The sequence below is a fragment of the Passer domesticus genome, chromosome 15 (assembly GCF_036417665.1).
Source record: "Passer domesticus isolate bPasDom1 chromosome 15, bPasDom1.hap1, whole genome shotgun sequence".
NCBI lineage: Eukaryota > Metazoa > Chordata > Aves > Passeriformes > Passeridae > Passer > Passer domesticus.
Window position 1 is genome coordinate 7045006 of NC_087488.1, and position 17850 is coordinate 7062855.

The 17850-nt window shown below is 42.4% G+C and overlaps 3 long non-coding RNA genes across 6 annotated transcripts; 2 read left to right on the forward strand and 1 right to left on the reverse strand.

Annotated features, from left to right (window-relative positions):
* The first annotated feature begins 1126 nt into the window (after positions 1-1126).
* LOC135281539 (uncharacterized) lies at positions 1127-10816 on the forward strand. Of its 2 annotated transcripts, XR_010348145.1 has the most exons (6): positions 1127-1322; positions 5903-5982; positions 8018-8104; positions 9599-9660; positions 9768-9872; positions 10685-10816. It is a non-coding gene; the product is annotated as an uncharacterized LOC135281539 (long non-coding RNA). The 2 variants fall into 2 exon arrangements; XR_010348146.1 differs by lacking the exon at positions 9599-9660.
* On the reverse strand, positions 4438-10691 carry LOC135281537 (uncharacterized). Of its 3 annotated transcripts, none has more exons than XR_010348130.1 (4): positions 10183-10691; positions 8040-8102; positions 6084-6165; positions 4438-4818 (listed from the first exon to the last, which is right to left on the reverse strand). It is a non-coding gene; the product is annotated as an uncharacterized LOC135281537 (long non-coding RNA). The 3 variants fall into 3 exon arrangements; XR_010348131.1 differs by lacking the exon at positions 4438-4818 and adding an exon at positions 5117-5541; XR_010348129.1 differs by lacking the exon at positions 4438-4818 and having other exon boundaries at positions 5979-6165.
* A 415-nt stretch (positions 10817-11231) lies between the features above and the next one.
* LOC135281536 (uncharacterized) lies at positions 11232-16732 on the forward strand. The gene is made up of 5 exons (XR_010348128.1): positions 11232-11929; positions 12795-12917; positions 13694-13838; positions 15393-15467; positions 16506-16732. It is a non-coding gene; the product is annotated as an uncharacterized LOC135281536 (long non-coding RNA).
* Positions 16733-17850: the final 1118 nt, after the last annotated feature.

The window sequence follows — 17850 nt, forward strand, 5'->3', positions numbered from 1 at the left end:
CTTTCTACAGCAAGTAATATCATGGAGCTACAGTCCTGTTTCCCAGAAAAATTTAGAGATTCTGTAGTAATCTTTCTGTCTAGTCTAGAGAGATTAACGATTCATTAGAACATGAAAGTTTGATTAATATTTTCTTAAGCTCCTGTTAAAAAGCCAAGATGTCAACTAGCTAAAGCTGCTGTAAGTTTAGCACATTTGAAAAAAATGCGGGGGAAAGTGTTGTGGTAATCTGTGTCTTCAAGAGATTTTAAAGTGTCCCCACAAACTGTGCTGCTGCAGCCTATTTTTAAGTGGAAATTTAAGACCTAGAAAATTCAATAAAGCTCAAATACTGTGAATCTTTTATATATTTATATATAAGATGCCTGTCTATAGGGAGGTCAGCAGGAATCAACCAGAACCTTTAACAGCTTTAACAGGTACTTCCAGGTATGAACCTTTAGCAGAACGTACCTGGAGGGTCATAAAGAATGCCCCTGTAGCTTAAAAAAACTGTGGCTTAATTCCACCTAATGATCATGGCCAAGGGCTTGTCACTGTTGAAGGCATAACTTGGTCTGTTTTGCAAAGAGTTTTGCACAGATCACACACACGTGGCAAGTGGGGGAGCTCTCCCAGTTCCCAGACCGTGGTAGTGGTGGGTCTCAAAGGGAACTCCAGGCACTGCACTTAGTCCTGTGTGTGATATGTTCCCCACTGACACTGTGTGTGATATGATATGTTCTCCCCTCACACCTCTCTGTTCTGCATGTGTCACCACTTCAGACTCTGGTGATGCACACGTGGCTGGAAATAGCTGGGTTATTTCAAGTTCCTATAGCAGCAAATCACTAAAGTTTTTCACAGAGAAGCTTGGACACCATTAACACTTGGCACAAGGTAGAGGCAAGCTCACTGTTACAGGACATGGAAGTTGGAAATTTCTGTTATTTCATGTAAAAAACCCAGTTATCATCTATATTTGAATGGGTCACATCATGCAGAGTCTCTCATGCTGTGAGGAGAAATGAGCATTTGAAGACTTTTTGAAGAGTTCTGCCAGCACTGCTTTGCAAACTTCTGATGATTCCAGCCATTGGTACAGTTCATGTGACTCCTTTAGCTCACAAAAGAGCTGAGTTCATAAAGAACACATCAACAGCAGAAAATGCGGGTGTTGTATAAAGCATTTTCCAGAAGAGATGGGTCTTTGTGAGGGAACACCAACTGAAAGGCTAACAACATTTCCCTTTTATAATAATAAGGTTGCTGATTGAATTTTAAAGCTGTGCCCTAAGCTGATTCAGCAACAACCAAGAAAGCTGAGCCAAGATGGATTTAAGGTGCCAAGTTCTTGATCTCTAATTCTGCTGTTAAGTGTATCTAGTAATTTGGTGTCCTAATTACAGCTCTTTCCCTTTTTTTTTTTTTTTTTTGTAGGCACTTCTCTGGTATTGGAAGGGAGTAGTGATGCAAAAACTGGGAGGAAGGGCAAATGTAGTATCTACAAAGAATGAAAATGCCTTAAGTGCATTGCCATGACAAAGTCCTTTTAGAACTTGGAAATTAAAGTGGGCAAAAAAACCTCATTTAGAACACAAATATGTTTAGTCTGCCCTGAAAAGAATGCAACAGAGTAGGAGCAAGCTTCCTCCTACAGAAGAGTTTAATTTTCACCAAAAAAACCCCTAATTGAAACATCTGATAAATGTGTATAAAGTTTCTGTGTACACCAGGCTAGGATGGCTGGCTGCACAGTAAGTGCAGCTGTGTTTCAAGTTGATTCTTCCATGCTGCTAAGGAATCTCTTGATTGTAGCTTTACTTAAACATAGCTCCAAAGATTCAGTTGGCAGTTGGGATTTGGAGAGCACTGCACACACCCTCTGAAGAAGCATTGTGTTCAGCATCTCCAGCTGAACAAAACTGGGCCACAAACAGTGACCTAGACAGTGCAAAACTGCGAGTAAAAAAACCCACTGCTCCTCAGTCAAAGGAGATTTGAATTCTTTCTTCTGTTTCCATGGCCACCATTACCTTAGCCTCACAAAGTCAGAGCAAAGTTTTGGTTAAGGAAAGGGAAAAAGGAGGGGGGAAAAGACAGAAAGAAAAAACAGGTTTATACAAGGTAGTTTTAAAAGAAATTTTCACTGGAATACCCTCTCATGACTTCCACTAATGGATTTTCCTTTCCAGTATAGTAAATTAGCTAACATATGAGTGTGGGCCACAGTTTCTGTAACTGGCTGCCACTGTGTAGACAGTGACATGTGGTGGTGTTTATTTTTATTAGACTATCTATCATGTAATCAGAATGCAAATGTAGATCTGGTTTTTCTTCAGTGGAAGGAGAGATCTGGAGGAAAGTAGAAGAAAAAATTCAAATCTCTAGAGCTGCATAAATGACCAATAGTAATCTAATACAGTAGGAAAGGGGATTCTACCAGAACACGTGAAAAACTTTCACAATCTTGCTGTTAATCTTATGAAAATGTAAAAATCCCCGTTTTATTTTCAAACCATGCACTTTTATCCCCTTTCTGCCACATACAAAATAAGTTAGCTTATTTGAGGGAACACAACTAGCCTACACTGGACCAAAAGTGTTTGTGTCAAGAACAGACAGGTCTGCAGAGACAGGAACTAAAGTAAAGAAAAGGAACTCTGGTTATGCACTGACACTCCAGCAAACAGAAGTAATAATGACTACATAAAATAGAAATATGAGAACCAAATAATCACACTAATCACATCTCTATCCAGATATCTGATAAAAAGTTCCAAGAGAAGCCACACACCATATAAAGCTAAACTGCTCACAGCTATAAGAGTGAGCAGATCTAAATTATGCCCTAGTAATACCTTTTATGTTTGAATACCTACGTTTCCTTGATTTTTCTGTTTAAAAAAATGTGTAACTAAATCTGGAAGACTATCCCCAGAATGCCTTCATGTCTGATATCCTATATCCCACCTGAAGCTACAGTCTTTCCACAGAGTGCTTCAACAACAAGTAAAATGGAGAGGAGCAATGTTTGGGATAATCCCCACAAGTTTCTGGGGTGATACTCACACTGCCTCCCAGTGCTCTGTATTCTCCTTTAGCTTTTAAAGTATTTTTCTGGTCCTTCAGATTGCTTACTCTCTGTTTTTCTTACCATACTATTGTTGTTGCTACTATTCTTACCACAGAGTCCTGGACTATTCAGAAGACTACAGGAATTAAGGGAATTGCCCTGTGTTCATAAGTAACTGCTCTCCCAGCAGCAGCATTCACTCTAAGTCCTGTTACTCAATTTGCAATATCCCACAAGCCCCAGTACAGCACATTGTCCTTGCCAGCACTCAGCCAGTGCCAGGGCCAGCTGCCAAAATGGGAACAGCTACAGTGTCTACCTCTGGACAGTCCAGAATATTAGTATATTAGTATAGCTGTATATTAGTAATTAGTATATTAGTATACCATCATTAGTATAGCTGCAGTAATGAGAAATAGCAGAGAAACTTCACAGGAAAGTCCAGTAGACATGAGACTCTTCAAAAAACAAAGAGGTCTCTAAAATGGAGAGATGGTATTCAGATGGGGTGTAAGAACATCTGAGAACAGACAGGGGAAAACATAATGTGTCATTCTATTTAAAGGGTTATATATTTTTCCATGTAGCACAGTGAATCTGATTTCTTACAGCAATTAATATAAGCTTCAAAGAATATGCATGTCCAGTTTTGGAATTCTGAAATGCAGTGGAAGAAAAAAAATGAAATATTCCCTACAAAAGTTGCCTTGCAGGGAATAGCTGCTGACTGGAGACCTCACCATAAGGAATACCATATAGGTTTTCTTTTACAGAAAAATGCAGTGCTGTTTTGAAGGCCTGTGCATTCGCTCCGGGGAATCTCCAGAGCACTTTGCACTGTAAGAAAGATATCTTGTCATTAATGACTAATGACTGGTGGGTAATCCTGCAGCAGAGTTTCTTTATCTGACAGGGCTGCACACATGGATGACTTGCAGCACAATTACCCTACTGTGGTTGCTAGGTGGCAAATGTAGTGCCTAGAAAACATCTGATGCTGACAGTTACTGTAAACTGTTTTGTAGGAACAGCTTTACCACTGCATAAATTCTGCAATAGAGTTTTCTAAACTAGAGCTATTCCAAACAAAAGCACCACAAAAATCACATTTATACTGAACTTTTGAAATATACAACTTAACCCACATTTCTCAGGATAAAAATTTATAAAACCATCATTTTCTAAAAGCTGAGTCAAGAAAGCAGTCAGGTCACTAGAGAAAAGGCTGTTCTGATCCTTCCACAGTTTACAGGCACTCATAGCTCTGCCCTCCCAGGAGGGACTTGGCACTGCTCAAATAAGCATCACAGCTGATGAAACAAGGATGTAAAATCTTACTTGCAAACTAGTCAAGCACCAATGCCCTTCTTGTGTGCTGCTCACCATGCAGAGTTAACACCTTGAATTCTTGGTCTTCAAACTCCCCATTCCCTAAGGATTTGCATATGTTGTTAGCTGTAGTACTCTCCCAAGATACACACCTTGAACTCTGTGATCCTTGCAGCTTTGTGGCCTTCATCAGGAGATGTGATCCTCACACAATGACCAGTGCATCCTCTACCACTGCAAACTTCCATTTCATACCCTCTTCATCTCTGCTACCCCTGTCTAAACTGGTCACAGAATGCTACCAACAATTAAAATGTAGCAAAAAACACACACTCTTACATTTAGGATTTGACACAGCATAATGCAGCTACTGTAGCAGAATCAACCCAAATTATGTCCAGCTGCAGATATGCAGAGGGAGAGTACATCTAATCCTAATAAAGAGAAAAAAAAAATCTTTACTTGACACTTGAAACAATGGCAGTAAATGGAAAAGGGGAAAGTTACAGATAGATTAAGTTGCAGGAGTCTGAGGGAGAGTGAAGGTTTTTGAACAACACCATCAGAACAGCTTATGGCTCAGTGTGTAGTATAGTGAGTAATTGCTGGTATTCAGGAAATTAATCTGAAGATCTTAATTGCAACTCAAACAATTACTCATAATCAGACTGCTGTAATAGTCTTCCCTACTAGTAGATAAAACAGCTCCTTCATGTGTTAAATATTGTCTGTGTTAAATGTTGATTGCTCTGGTGCAACATTCCTATCCTGGGTTTCATAGGTTGTGTTTACTCCCAGGAAAACAGGAGGAGTAAACAACATCCAGGCCAAATTTATCAGGAAACTTGCAGAAAAAAAATCATGACCAGAGTTATCAAGAGACTAGATGAAGCTGTCTGGGTTGATTTGTCAGTTTGGGCTTAGTTTTTCAAATTATTTCCATGTTCCCTTTTTACATCACTCAAACCCCATTTTGTCTCTAAACCATCCCTACCTTCTCTCCTAGCATCAGGCAGTTAGTCCTAAAGTGCAGTAGCAAATGTTTCATTAGATTTCTATTCTGGGTAGGTATCAGCCATGTAGAATTTTCTGGTTTCCCCAAGAGCTGACCACTTGTAGTTTGAGCTGTTTACTATGATTTGTTTTCAGAAGTGCTCCTAAAATTCAAAGCTAAGTCAGGCAAATTGGCACAAATGTTGAAATAACAAGGGTTTTCTTGTTCTCTTTGCTACAGTAGGGAAGGTTCAAACTAGGCTTTATCTGGAGAGATGTTTCACTGCAATGCAATCTGTCACAGTAAATGCAATACACTGGGGGACACTGATTTGTGTCACTGCTCTAACACTGTTTCAGGAAGCACTTGCTGGAAAAAGCAGGACTATGGTGATAAAGTCTAATAAGACTATCAAGAAGTTACTAAATGTTTGACTACTCAGTCTCAAAACAATCCTACTCTAATCTGAATGATGTAAAGACACAAATTTGCAATCTTAACAGATTTTCTTTGGGTTTCCCCAGCTAACACGTCCAATGCCTTGAAGACAGGAAATATGGCTCCAGTAGGGGAAGCAGTAAACAAGGAGAGGGCTAAAAATCTGGTAATGTTCAAAGCCACTTTTTGTTTATTTGATGAAATTCATTAAAATAGTAAACTTGAAAAATAAAGTTTCAGTTTCAGTGTACAGGATGGAGTACTCACTTATGGATGTCTCCAAATTGGCCAAGGTCTAAGATCCATACATAAACACTGAAGACTTCTTTACAATTTGATTTTTTAATACCTGGAAGAAAGAAGTTAATAAAATTAGTTCATATGACCAACTCTTCCAGAAGGTCACTAAATCACTCAATTTTTCATTAAATGTTTCTTCACAAAATAAAGAAAACAAAAAATCCAACCACACACATAATGGTTAGCCATGTCATTTTTAAAGCAAATTTTTATATTTTGCTCCTCTGGACTATCTGCAGGCTATGAAGGTTGCTAAGCTTGTGCTTATCTAATCTTCCATTTTTGCAGCCATTCAGCTTCCTACTAAGAAACCAGTCAGAAGCTGATTGCAGACTGTTTGTCCTAAGAGACTGCATTGCCAAAGGAAAAGCATATTCTGGGCCACACTACTGATGAGAGAAGGAAATAAGAGCATTCTAAGTTCGTCCAGAGTAGGAAAAGGCTGGAACATAAAATATGTGGGGTTTTATCCATGGATGAGAGAAGGAATGAAAATAAAACTTTTTGCCTTTGCTTCCAGTCTTGCAAGAGGGAACAGTCTTGTTGCAAATCTCTTTGTGGCAAAGTTAAATTGAAGGAAATGCTGAACCACTCTAACAAATGTGCTTTCCAAATGTATATCAAGGAATCTATTTTTCAGCATAACAGAGTTACCTATAGTGCCAAGAGAACACTCTTCCTTTAAAGTGAAGTTTGTTACACTGCCAAATCTTTTAACTAGGAAACCATCCCCTCTCCTGTCTCCCACAGATTGGGCCTGCAGCCCAATTACAGAGCAACATTTGATTTTGCTAAAACCTGTCTGTTCCCAAGTTTAAAATAACATGTTTTAAAATGACTGTTGGATGCTAAGTAATAACCTGGAAGGATGGGGAACTGACTGCACCCAGATCCGTGGAGTGAGCCTGAGGTGCTGGCACTCTCACCAGATGTCTTTTCTCACTATGCTTCACTACTCTGGCAGAGAGCTTTAGAAATAACTGCTGCACAAAGGAAATGCTTTGTACCTTGTTCATCAGTTTTCAGGTACAAAAACAGCCTCCAAAACATGAGACAAAGATCAACATTTTGCTGTGTTCAACACAGGAAATTCATCCTTTTGCATATTTTGAAGCCATGGCAGTGAATAGGAGATAACTGCAGCTATTCCTAGGGTTGCAGCAAAATAAAGATTATCCTTTTCATTGTGAATATGATATATAGCACTGTTTCCACCTTTTATCATCTATGGAGTTACATATAAAAGCTGTCTTTTCAGGGCAGAATGCAAGGCATCCAAGCAGAACCACCTCTTTTCCCAGCTTAGGTTCTATGCCAAAAAAGGGCTACAGCCTTCAGAATCCTAAATTAAAGCTTATGGTCAGATGGGTTTTAAACAATCCATTTTTCCTGGACTGGATTCACAGTCTCTCATCATGAAGTACCACTTAACAGCACTAATCAGAATTAGAGAATGCACCATTCAATTATGCTGTCATATAAAAACCATCTTTTGAGGGTTTTCTTTTAAATAGGTATGGTGGGTATTCCCAGCACTGATGCAGAAGTGGATTGATTCTACTGTTCAGATATACAGTGAGTCTATTCTCACACTAATCTTAAAAGTGTTTTTACACTTCATGAGTCATACCCATAATTACAAATAGCTGAGTACAAAACCCAACAGATGCTTTCTTAAGCAGAAGGCTAAGAAAAATTGGTGGGGTTCCACAGCAAAAGAATGCAAGAAAAGATTTGGGGGCATGCTCTGGTAGAGGAAGCAAATCTTGGCTTAGTATTACCCTGAAGTTTTGCAAAACTTAAAAAAAAATTAAACTTTAACCCATACAAACTCTTTATATACTTTCATTTCTCTTCATGCACAGAGCTGGATTAATAATTTCTCCTGCATTTTTTCCCAGGTGAAACAAGAAAATATAAAACCTGCTCAAGTTGCTGGAGAGGGTCAGCTTGATTCCATTTTCTGTGTATGTGCTCTCCAGTGACCTGTAAGTAAAGGTGCAAGATGCTATTTACACCTCCTCAAACAGAGACAGCAGCAGTTTGTCCTTTTTAACAATCCCCCTGCAGACCTGAAAAACTGTTCTGTGTGGTCTCTTTCCCTGATAAACTTTCTAGAGTGCACAATGATTACTGAACACATTGTGCACCAAGGAGTGCTACAGAACAACAGGAAATGGAACAGATATTATAGGTGTAATATGCAGCTGCTGCATATTCTTTCCCAGTGGAAATAGAAGGAGCACATGGTTTATTTTACTGGCCACCATTTCAGAAGTAATACAACATATGTCCCTAATTAAAGGAACAAATATTGACAGTAATTGTTCAAAATTGAAGCATAATGAATATACAAACAATATACTTAGAGGGCACAGGATACAACTGACAGAAGGAAACTCCAAAAATAAGTACTTTTAAAATAGTCACATTAGAAGACAAAGAGTGTGTGATGTGAATTTGCAAACAATGGAAAAAAAATTATTTCTAACAAAAAAAACCAAACACAGGCATATCATAATCTACTAATTTATTTCTCTGGCAGTGGTATAGTCCCTGAAGAGAAACAAAAGAATCTCTATAATTAGCAACACTTAAAATCAACACTGCTGGAAACTATGCTTGGGTCAGAATAGCTCCAGCACTGTCTGTCACAGTGGCAAGCACAAGTGACCCCAGAATTCTTCTGTGGATAATTCCCAGTGACATCTATAAGCACATGTAATGGTTTAAACTCTTGAGTGCTTGTGATATGAAAACATCAAAGCAGAAGTGTGTGCTTTAAATGACAGTATAAATTCAGAAAATAGTCAAATCTCTTTATGTAAGTTATGAATATTTAAATTGTACTGATAAACTTGTAATTATTCTCCAAGGAAGAGAAAAATATCTCCTGTAGTAGCATGTTTACAGTTGTACATTACTTGTGTACAGCTAAGGAGCAACAGTAAATAAATGAGAGAAAACCCTGATTTTTTCATCCTTAGCACAGCTGGAAGCCATATTACTCAGTGGCTTTAACTGAGTATGCTTCAGCAGCTCCTGGTGAAGAATACAGTGGGTTCTTTGCTCCCCCTGTGTGGATCTGAGATCATTAGACCCTTGCTCCTGCTGAAAGCCTTAAGCTTTAACTGGGGATGGGTGAAGGTGGGAAAGTAAGAGGAGCTTTTAAAGCAATTTTGAAGGATTAACAGCCCTGCACTTTCTCCACAACAGACTGGAAATTTCCTATCCAAGCCTGCACAGAGCAAGCAGCCCATTTACAAAGATAAGAAACTGATGTGAATGAACCCGCTTTGTTCTCTGTGCCATTTATTAAATATAAGATACAAAATGACTATTAAAACTTTCTCAAAGGCAAAAAGTTTTCAAATTATACCAAAAAGAGACTGCCAGTCTTTTTCTCTTAAGGCTGTGCTATTATTGGATGGCTTTTACCAGTCAGCTTTGTCGTAATTGCATTCATGATTTTGGTACAAAAGGGCATGACCCTTCTCGCTGAAATGGATTGGGACACTTGGATGGAGACTCTGTCCATTGTTATGTAAGTAAACAGGCATCTCTGGGGAGATCCAAGTATCAAAATGATATTTAGATATCTTATTGAATTACTGGTCCAAAGGCTACCTCTTGCATCTGCTCATGTCACAGGTTACAGCCATGGCCAATGCTACTTTGCCAGACTACTCAGACCATTAGCTACCAACAGTGGAAGTAAACAGTGTCTGTGCTTATTCCTGCACTTCCTCAAAAAAGGTTAGGAGCTTTTAAGGTTTAGTAGTGTTTTGTCATCTCTTCTATGGTGGTTGATGCATAAAGACAGTAGAAACTGATGCTGCACTACTCTTATTAGATCCGAAGCTTAAACTGTTAATCTTACATTAAACAATGACTTCTATAAAAATGTTCTTAACTGGCTGTGGTATCTCAGATATTCCATGCTACCATAAATTTTTGATTAAACAAAATATAGGATGGTGTGCTTGGGGCAGTGTGTACCATGAAACAGTTGCTCTGCCAATGCTGCAAACTGGCTAGATAGGATTTGGGAGCAGTCCAGAGTTACCTGGCATCTTAGAAAGGTCTTCTGACACAGCAGCATAGGTGAAGGGGGCTGTACAGCCCTCAGGTAAACAATGACTTGTGTCTGGATGGTTAAAGAGCAAGTAGAAGAGGTGAGACATCCATAGGGGTACTGGGCCCCATTTAGCTTTCCACTGAATGAGAATGGAAAGAGACCACGCACCTTGTTTCATGCTTATGGTGGACACTCCATTTAAAGGAGGAAAAATTAGTTTTACCCCATAGAAAATTTTTCAGTTGTGCTGGTTTTGGTTAGAATAGAGTGACTTTTCTTCAGTAGCTAGTGTAGGGCTACGTTTTGGATCTTACTTGAAAGCAGGGTTGATAACTAAAAGTGAAAAATAAAATGAAGTCATCTGATTCTTTCCCCCATCCTGCTAATGGGAAGCTTGTTTGCTGACTGGGGTTAAATCACTATATAAACTGTTGTAAAACAAGTTTTTCTGTAAGTCATGGTGACTTCCAAACTTGATCTTCTGTCACAGTCTATTCCCTGAAAACTCATTCTGCCAGACTTCAGATGAACCTCAAACAAGTTGGGATCTCTGTTACCAGTAACTGTACCACATCAGAGGAGTCGCAATATCCTTTTTTACTCCAGTAAAGAGCAACTTCAGCCGAAGGTTGACAAATACCCGTATTGGGTAATTTCCTCACTGCATCACCATGTCATGAATTACCAAATAAAATTTCTGTACTGGGAACGAGACCTTTCTGCAGGTTTGAGGCAGACGCCCTCAGGGCGGCCGGCGCTGTTTGCTCGGGGAAAGGGAAGGAGGGCTGGCCGGGACGGCGGGGCCGTCAGTGCCACCAGCACCGCGCCCCTGTCCTGTGGCTGCCCGCTGAAACGAGAAGGCGCCTCTCGCGGGGCCACAGAGGTGTCTGAGGGCTTTTACCCCGGCGGGGCTGGCGAGAAGAGCGCTGGGGCTGGGTCAGCGAGGTCCGACACCCTCAGAGCCTGGCGGGGGCGGCTGTGCCCTCACGCCCTCGCCTCGACGCCGCGCGGGGCTCAGGGCTGAGGGCTGAGGGGGCGAGGGGAAGGAGCGCGGCCCTTCAAGGGAGCCCTTCAGCCTTCCGCGGGCCGCGAGACCCGGCAAGCAATGTCTGGAAAATATGTCCTGTGGAAAGTGGCCGAGGGAGCTGGGTTTGTTTAGCCCCGATGAGGCTCCGGGTGGACCTCATCACTCTCTACAACTGCCTGAAAGGGGGCTGTAGTTGGCTGGGGCCGGTCTCTTCGCTGTGCTCGGAGTGAGGGGACCAGAGGAAATGGCTTTAAGCTGAGACGGCGGCTGTTCGGGGTCGTCAGGCAATGGAATAGGTTGCCCAGGCCGGTGGTGGCGGGACTACCTCTGGTGGTGTATAAGAGGAACAGGCGTCTGGATGTGGTGCTGGTTCATGTGGTTTAGAGGTTTAGGGGTGATTCTGATGGTGCTGGATTGACGGTTCGACTGGATGCTATTAAAGACCTCTTCCAACCTCGCTGATTTCACGATCCCATGCCTCTATGATTCTCCGACTCCGTGACTGCCTTCTATGATTCCATTCTCCACCTCGCGGCGCGGGGCGGGACCCAGCGCGGCTGTCACGGAAAGGGAGGGAAGGGCCGCGGGCGCCCCGCCCGTCAGCTGTGGCTGCCCGGGCCCCGATTGGCGCCGCGCGGCGCAGCCCGGCCCCCGCTATAAGGCGGAGGCGCGGGCGGGGAAGGAGCTGCCGCGGCCGCGGCGAGGCTGGTGGGTGCGCTGGGCTGCTGCGGGATGGTGACCGCGGGCGAGCGATGCGGGGAGGCGCGGCCCGGAGCCCTGCGGGGCGGGGGTGGGCGGCTCGCCGTGCTGTGAGCCGGGGCGGGGGTCGGTGAGGCGGGCAGGGACCCGCGCTGCGGTTGGGGCCGCCTGAGGTCCCCCCGCCCTGGGCCGGGGCCGCCCCTTCTCACTCTTTGTGTCCGCGCCCGGGTTCCGAGCGGTGCTGAGCGCCCCGCAGGCCTCGCGTGGGCCCCGTGGGTGGCTCGGGGCTCCCCGGCCCGTGCTGTCTCGGCCGGCGCTCGGCTCCGTCTCCCGGCGATCGCAGCCGCCCTGCCGTGCTGCAGTCACAAGGCGATGCCTCACGGAGTGTCGGCGCCTGCTCGGGGCGGGCGCCGGGCTCCTCTCGGCCGGAGAGGCTCGTCCCTGCTCGCCCGGTGCGAGGAGTTCGGTACGTGCGGCAGGGTTATGTCCAAACCGACCTGTACGATGACAGTCCGGGAGTTTTTGGTAACTCATGTTGTTCAAACTGAGTCTTGTTCCTTCCTCTGAGTATCTGCAGTGTACCTTGGCATCTCGTGCACTTCCTTTTCCTGACGCAAGTGTAGGTGTAGACATTACGCTTGTCAGTAGATACTGCTTTTGAATAAACCTAAAGAACTTGAAACCACTTGTGAGACTGTTACCTTGATTAGCAGGTAGGTGAAACAGTTAGGGATCTTTCCCTGACTGCTAGTGCCAGACTGGCACAGTTTAACTACTGGCTGGTAGTTAAACATGATTATGTCACTGGAAAGCCAAAAGTGAAAGGCACTTAGAATGCAGAGCAGCTAGAGACCAATGTGATCACTCTCCACAGGGGAAGAGCGAGAAGGAAGACTTGCCAGACAAGATCCAAAACCGGTGTGACCTTTGCCTTTGTAATAAGGTGACTCAGAAATTCTGTGCATAGAGGACTCCTAGCCAGAGATGCTTGGTGCAGGTACGTGACTGACTCTTGGCATACTTGCTGTCTAAAGATTTGAGCTGTGTGTTAAAAACTGTTTGATTGTTGGGAACATCAGGTGCTGTGCAGCTGCTGTTAGACAAAGATATTAAAAAAACCCAAAATGACACATTTGGAGAGCTACCTTGAATCTAAATTTTAAAAAAACATTGTTTTTATCAGCAAACTTAATGTTGGCATCTCAGTAATTTTTCTAATATATCAAGAATTAGGCTATGCCAGGGGATATACAACATAGTACTTCTGGTAATGGAATGTCAGAAGTGACTCTTATCTTGTCAGACTTTTCATTAGAGCACCATGTGGATGTGACACTGACAGATAAAAATCTGGACTCTGACAGATGTTTTGCCAGCCATGCAATTGCCTCTGAAGTCAACATGGTGTTAACACTGTAAGCCTGTTTCCAGTTCTGCATTAACTGGCTGACTTGCCTGACAGGCAGTTACAGCATAAACCTCCTCCACTTACTGCTGCTGAGGAAGTCTGTCTGCTCTTTCAGCTGTTGTCATGTCTGGAAAACATCTCAGACTGCTACTCTCTCATCTCTCCATCTAGCTGTCTTCTGTAAACAACCAACTTCTGTGTGGTTTACCTTGGTGCACAGCTTTAAAAGTGAATCTAGATTAAGGTACCACTACACCTCATGTGGGGACTAACTGCTGTTCCAGCCAGTGCTGTTAAGTATGAGCTTTTGTTCTAGAGTGTCAAACAATTGCCTGAATGCTAAGTTCTTTGAATACTGTCCACAGCTAATTAGCCACAGAAAAGCCCTGTTCTGCTATTCCTCATCAAAACTACAGGAAGGGTTGGGAAAAGACGATTTGCATTGAAGCCTTCTACTAAACAGCTCCCTGATTCTAAAATAGCCTCTGGCCAAGCCCCAGCTTGTGCAAGGTAATTTGGCATTATCACAAGGAGGTGGTATTAACTGGAGTTAATGAAGAATAACAGTGATGTCATTTTTTATGTGCAAGTGGTGAAGCCTGAGCACCCCTGTATTGTAAAGGCTTTGCTTTCTGTGGGTATTGTGGGTGCTGTACACACTTGTGTGCCAATGTGTAAATGTACAGCACTGATCTTCCCAGTGGGTTCTCCCCTTGCCTTCCATTGGCAAGAAGGATGTTACTGTGATGAGTATGCAGTATTCCTCAAAAGGGATTTTACTAGAGAAACAGGAGAAAGCATTTTTCACAATTAGAAGCATGTTGATATAGAAGCTGTTGTTGGAGGCTTTTTAAGTAAACAGTTTTTACTGATTTTTTTTTTTAAATTAAGCTGAAAGTCACTCTGACAGTTTTATTCTCATTTCTTTACTGTGCCCCATTTAACTTACTTTAGGTAGAACACTATAATACAGTAACACCACCTCCCCCCCCAAAAAAAAAAAAGCTGACAGATTTAATACTTGAACCGTAACTGCTTGATGAGGACTTCAGTATATCTGGGTGAACTGTAGTAAACTTGCTTTTGAAGCCTCTCCCTACAGCTTTGGCTTGAATGGTAGCAGTGAAACATGCCTGCAGGCATTAAAAATAGTGAACCTCACAGCATAATGCCTGTAATAATGAAAAACTTGGTTTAGCAACTAATTTCAGTCTTGCACTGCATTTTTCCCCTAGCAGCCTTCTACAATTCAGACTGCCTTTGTTTGTCCTTTAGTTACAGCTTCTGAATTGGATAATAAAACTTCACAAATGAATTTCTGAGTAGAAGCTGGTATTAGGCAAAAAAGAGAAGCAAGTTAATTATGGAAAAATGGTTTCTAGCTGATGTTTTCACTGCTTGATTGCTGTAAGAACTAAAATAGGCTATTTGCAGTTCACACCAGTCATCTGACTAATCTTCCCTATGAGTAAATATGCTTAGATGCTTGATTTGATAGCAAGTGTGGTGGGAAGGGACACAGCTCTACAAGTGCCACCAGATATGGATGGTGCTGCCACCCCCTTTGAAGATCAGGAATTTACAGCCTCTAATATCTTCCAGTAAAAGTGATGAACAAAGACAATGCTCCTGGTATGCTCATAGGGGCTTTTTAGCTCAGGTAGCCTGAACAATTTGTGGCCTTTAAATGAATTTAAGGGGATCTATAAAATGCAGTATTTCCCTTGTCAAGAAGGGGAGTATGGAGACAGCTTAATCTGGATTCCAGTCAATTGCTGGTGGAAAGAATAGCAAGGTTGGAGTTGTGTGTCCAGAAAATAACACAATCCCAAGAGTTCTCTGGAAGTTCTTGCTAATATAGTTACAACATGCAAATGTGCTGTGCTAAGGGTAGAACTAAGACTCCAGGAGAGCTTTAGCTCTAGCTGTACAGTGACCTAAAGCCAGAAAAATAGCAGTGTGAGCTAGCAACACTATAGGTGCCAAACTATCTAAAGCTACTGTCACACACTATTAACTAGTTTGTGCCATCTGTACAGATGCTTAATACCTAACTTTATATAGGGTGCTGGCTCTCATGTCCCTGAGTGGGAAGAGGATATGCCTGAAGGAAGGATGCCTACACTTTTTCATTGAGAGGTGAAGTTCTTTAAAATTCCAAATGTTTTCTATTTGAGTTAGAGTTCAAAGGTAACCTATGGATTTGGCCAAGAAAATCTTTAAGAGGAATCTGTAAGTTGCCCTGTTGGACTCAAAATTATCTAGTCATAAATCAGTCTCCTGCATCCTGAAACAAGATTGCCAGGAAAGGCTGGTGATGGGAACAGTTTCATACTTTATATAGTTGATGCTGTCTACTCAAAGACTGGCAGAGGGGCAGCATCTGCAATAGTTTCCACTATGAAAAACTATTTTCAGGGTGACAGTAACTGCTTAATGTAAGGCTATATGCTGACCCAAACTGCTGTAGAGGAAGAGTAGGCTGTCACAATAGTGCAAGCTGCAGAAGAAGCCTCAGTGTGGCTTGTGCAGAGTCTGCATGTGAAGCAAGGTAAACTGTCTTTTTGGCTGGATCAAACAGTGCTGCTCTTCAGACCTGCCCTGAGGAAAATCAATTATATGAAAGTCACTCTTAATCACCCTCAGCTGATCACCCTGTGTTGAATAAGCATTTCAGAACCAAGGTGATTATGACAAATCATACAATTCTCTGGCTGCAGTGGGCACACAGCCCTGCTGAGGGTGTGTGGTGTGGTCAGGTTTGGTTTTACTACTTAGGCAAAATTGGGGCTGCAGAACTTGGCTGGTTGTATCAGATACACTACAAGCTATCAATTGCTGTAGTTTACAGGGCTGGAAATGTAACCAGAGTGTCTGCAAGTTAGGTGACACTGGATTCTAATGACACGTGCTGAACCCTGTAGTGGTGTCCTTGCTGAAATGGTGATACACATGGGTCTGTTATTCCATGACACATCAAGGAACAAACTTGGTCTCTGGCATGAGCTGTCTTGGTAAGGATCCTGCACTGTAACTGCCTTGACTGGTGTTGAAATGCAGATGAGACTTTTGGTGCAGTTGGGTGACACTCACTGTAACGCAGTGGTCCTGGGTAAGGGTGGGTTAAGACTGACTTCTTCTGAGGGGCTTTTTTTTATGAAGATGCTGTACTTGCAGCTGAGACTGCAGCAGTGGTGGTGAGGAGCCTTTCCTGGATAAGTGTATGTGACCCCCAACAAACTGGCAGCCAGAAGATCCTCCTGTTACCCCACTGCCAGTCAGTGGGTACAGGTCCAGAGAAAGGCACATGTGTGCTTCGAGCTGGCCTCAGCTCTAAGGACTGCATCTTTTGTACCTGAAATGGCAGCACTGAGCCCTAACGTGATTTTTACAGTAGTACAGAGGTAAGAGATGTTCCCAGGTAGGACTGGCTCTGGTCTCTACTACAGTCTTGCATGAATTTGTGCTTTGTTGAAGAGCTAGGGTAGTAGGAAATAAGCAAGTCACTCATTCATTCATTACCTTTTATGGCCTAGTTGAAGGAAGGAAAGTAAAACTATCACCTTTGTAAACAGTAACTTGGAAACTAAAGACAAGGCTCACATGACTTTTTGAAAATAGGGTTGTGAATTTGGAAGAAGTAGCAAAAGACATTACCTGTATAATTTTTTTTCCTGCTCACACTACAGCAAACTAAGGAAGTCTTGGAGCTCTTCAGTTTCCTGCTGCTGCCTCACTTCCAATTCCAGCTGCAGTCCTAACAGACTATGTTTCTAATATGGTTTTAAAGCCACTAAGAGGAGCAGATGCTTCCATTGTGCTTTTTTAGTCTTAAATACAGCTCTACCTGCTTTTTATGAAAATAGCAACAGATGTTTTATGTGCTCAATGAACAAACAATTAATTACCGTGTACCCAGCCCTTGTAAGCAGACCATTGTTATGGACAGACTTGTAGTAATGCATTAGCACTGCAATTACCTTCACAATTAGCTTACCAATCCTGGAATTGTTAGTATATAAGAAGGTTTGTAAATTTGATTTTAGAAAAGGCCAGGCACTCAAATGTACTGTTTCTGTAGGATTCCTTGAGAAAAACTAAAGGTAGCTGAATTGCTTGCCTCGTCATGGATTAGAGATTTCACTTGCAATACAGCATTTGTATGAACAGTCTTAAATCTCCCTGTGCTAAACTATAATTCCATAGAGCTTTCAGTCTTGTCTTGTACCTCCTAGTGAAGATTATTACCTCTTACGAGGCTGACCGTGTGCTATCTCAAGCATGTCAGGAGCCAAAACATGGTTCTGTGATGCTATGACTGAGCAGCACAAAGCCCTGGAGTGCAAGAGGATCACGTGCCCTTGTGGACAATACCAGCCATGAATATAATCTTGCTGACTGCAGTAAAACTGCACAAATTCATTACTTATTTTTAACCCTGCAGGAGTTTGAAGATGCATCAAGACTGGCAGTGAGGACAGAAAAAATCTCCTGAAGAAGAGTACCGGCTGAACTCTTGGCC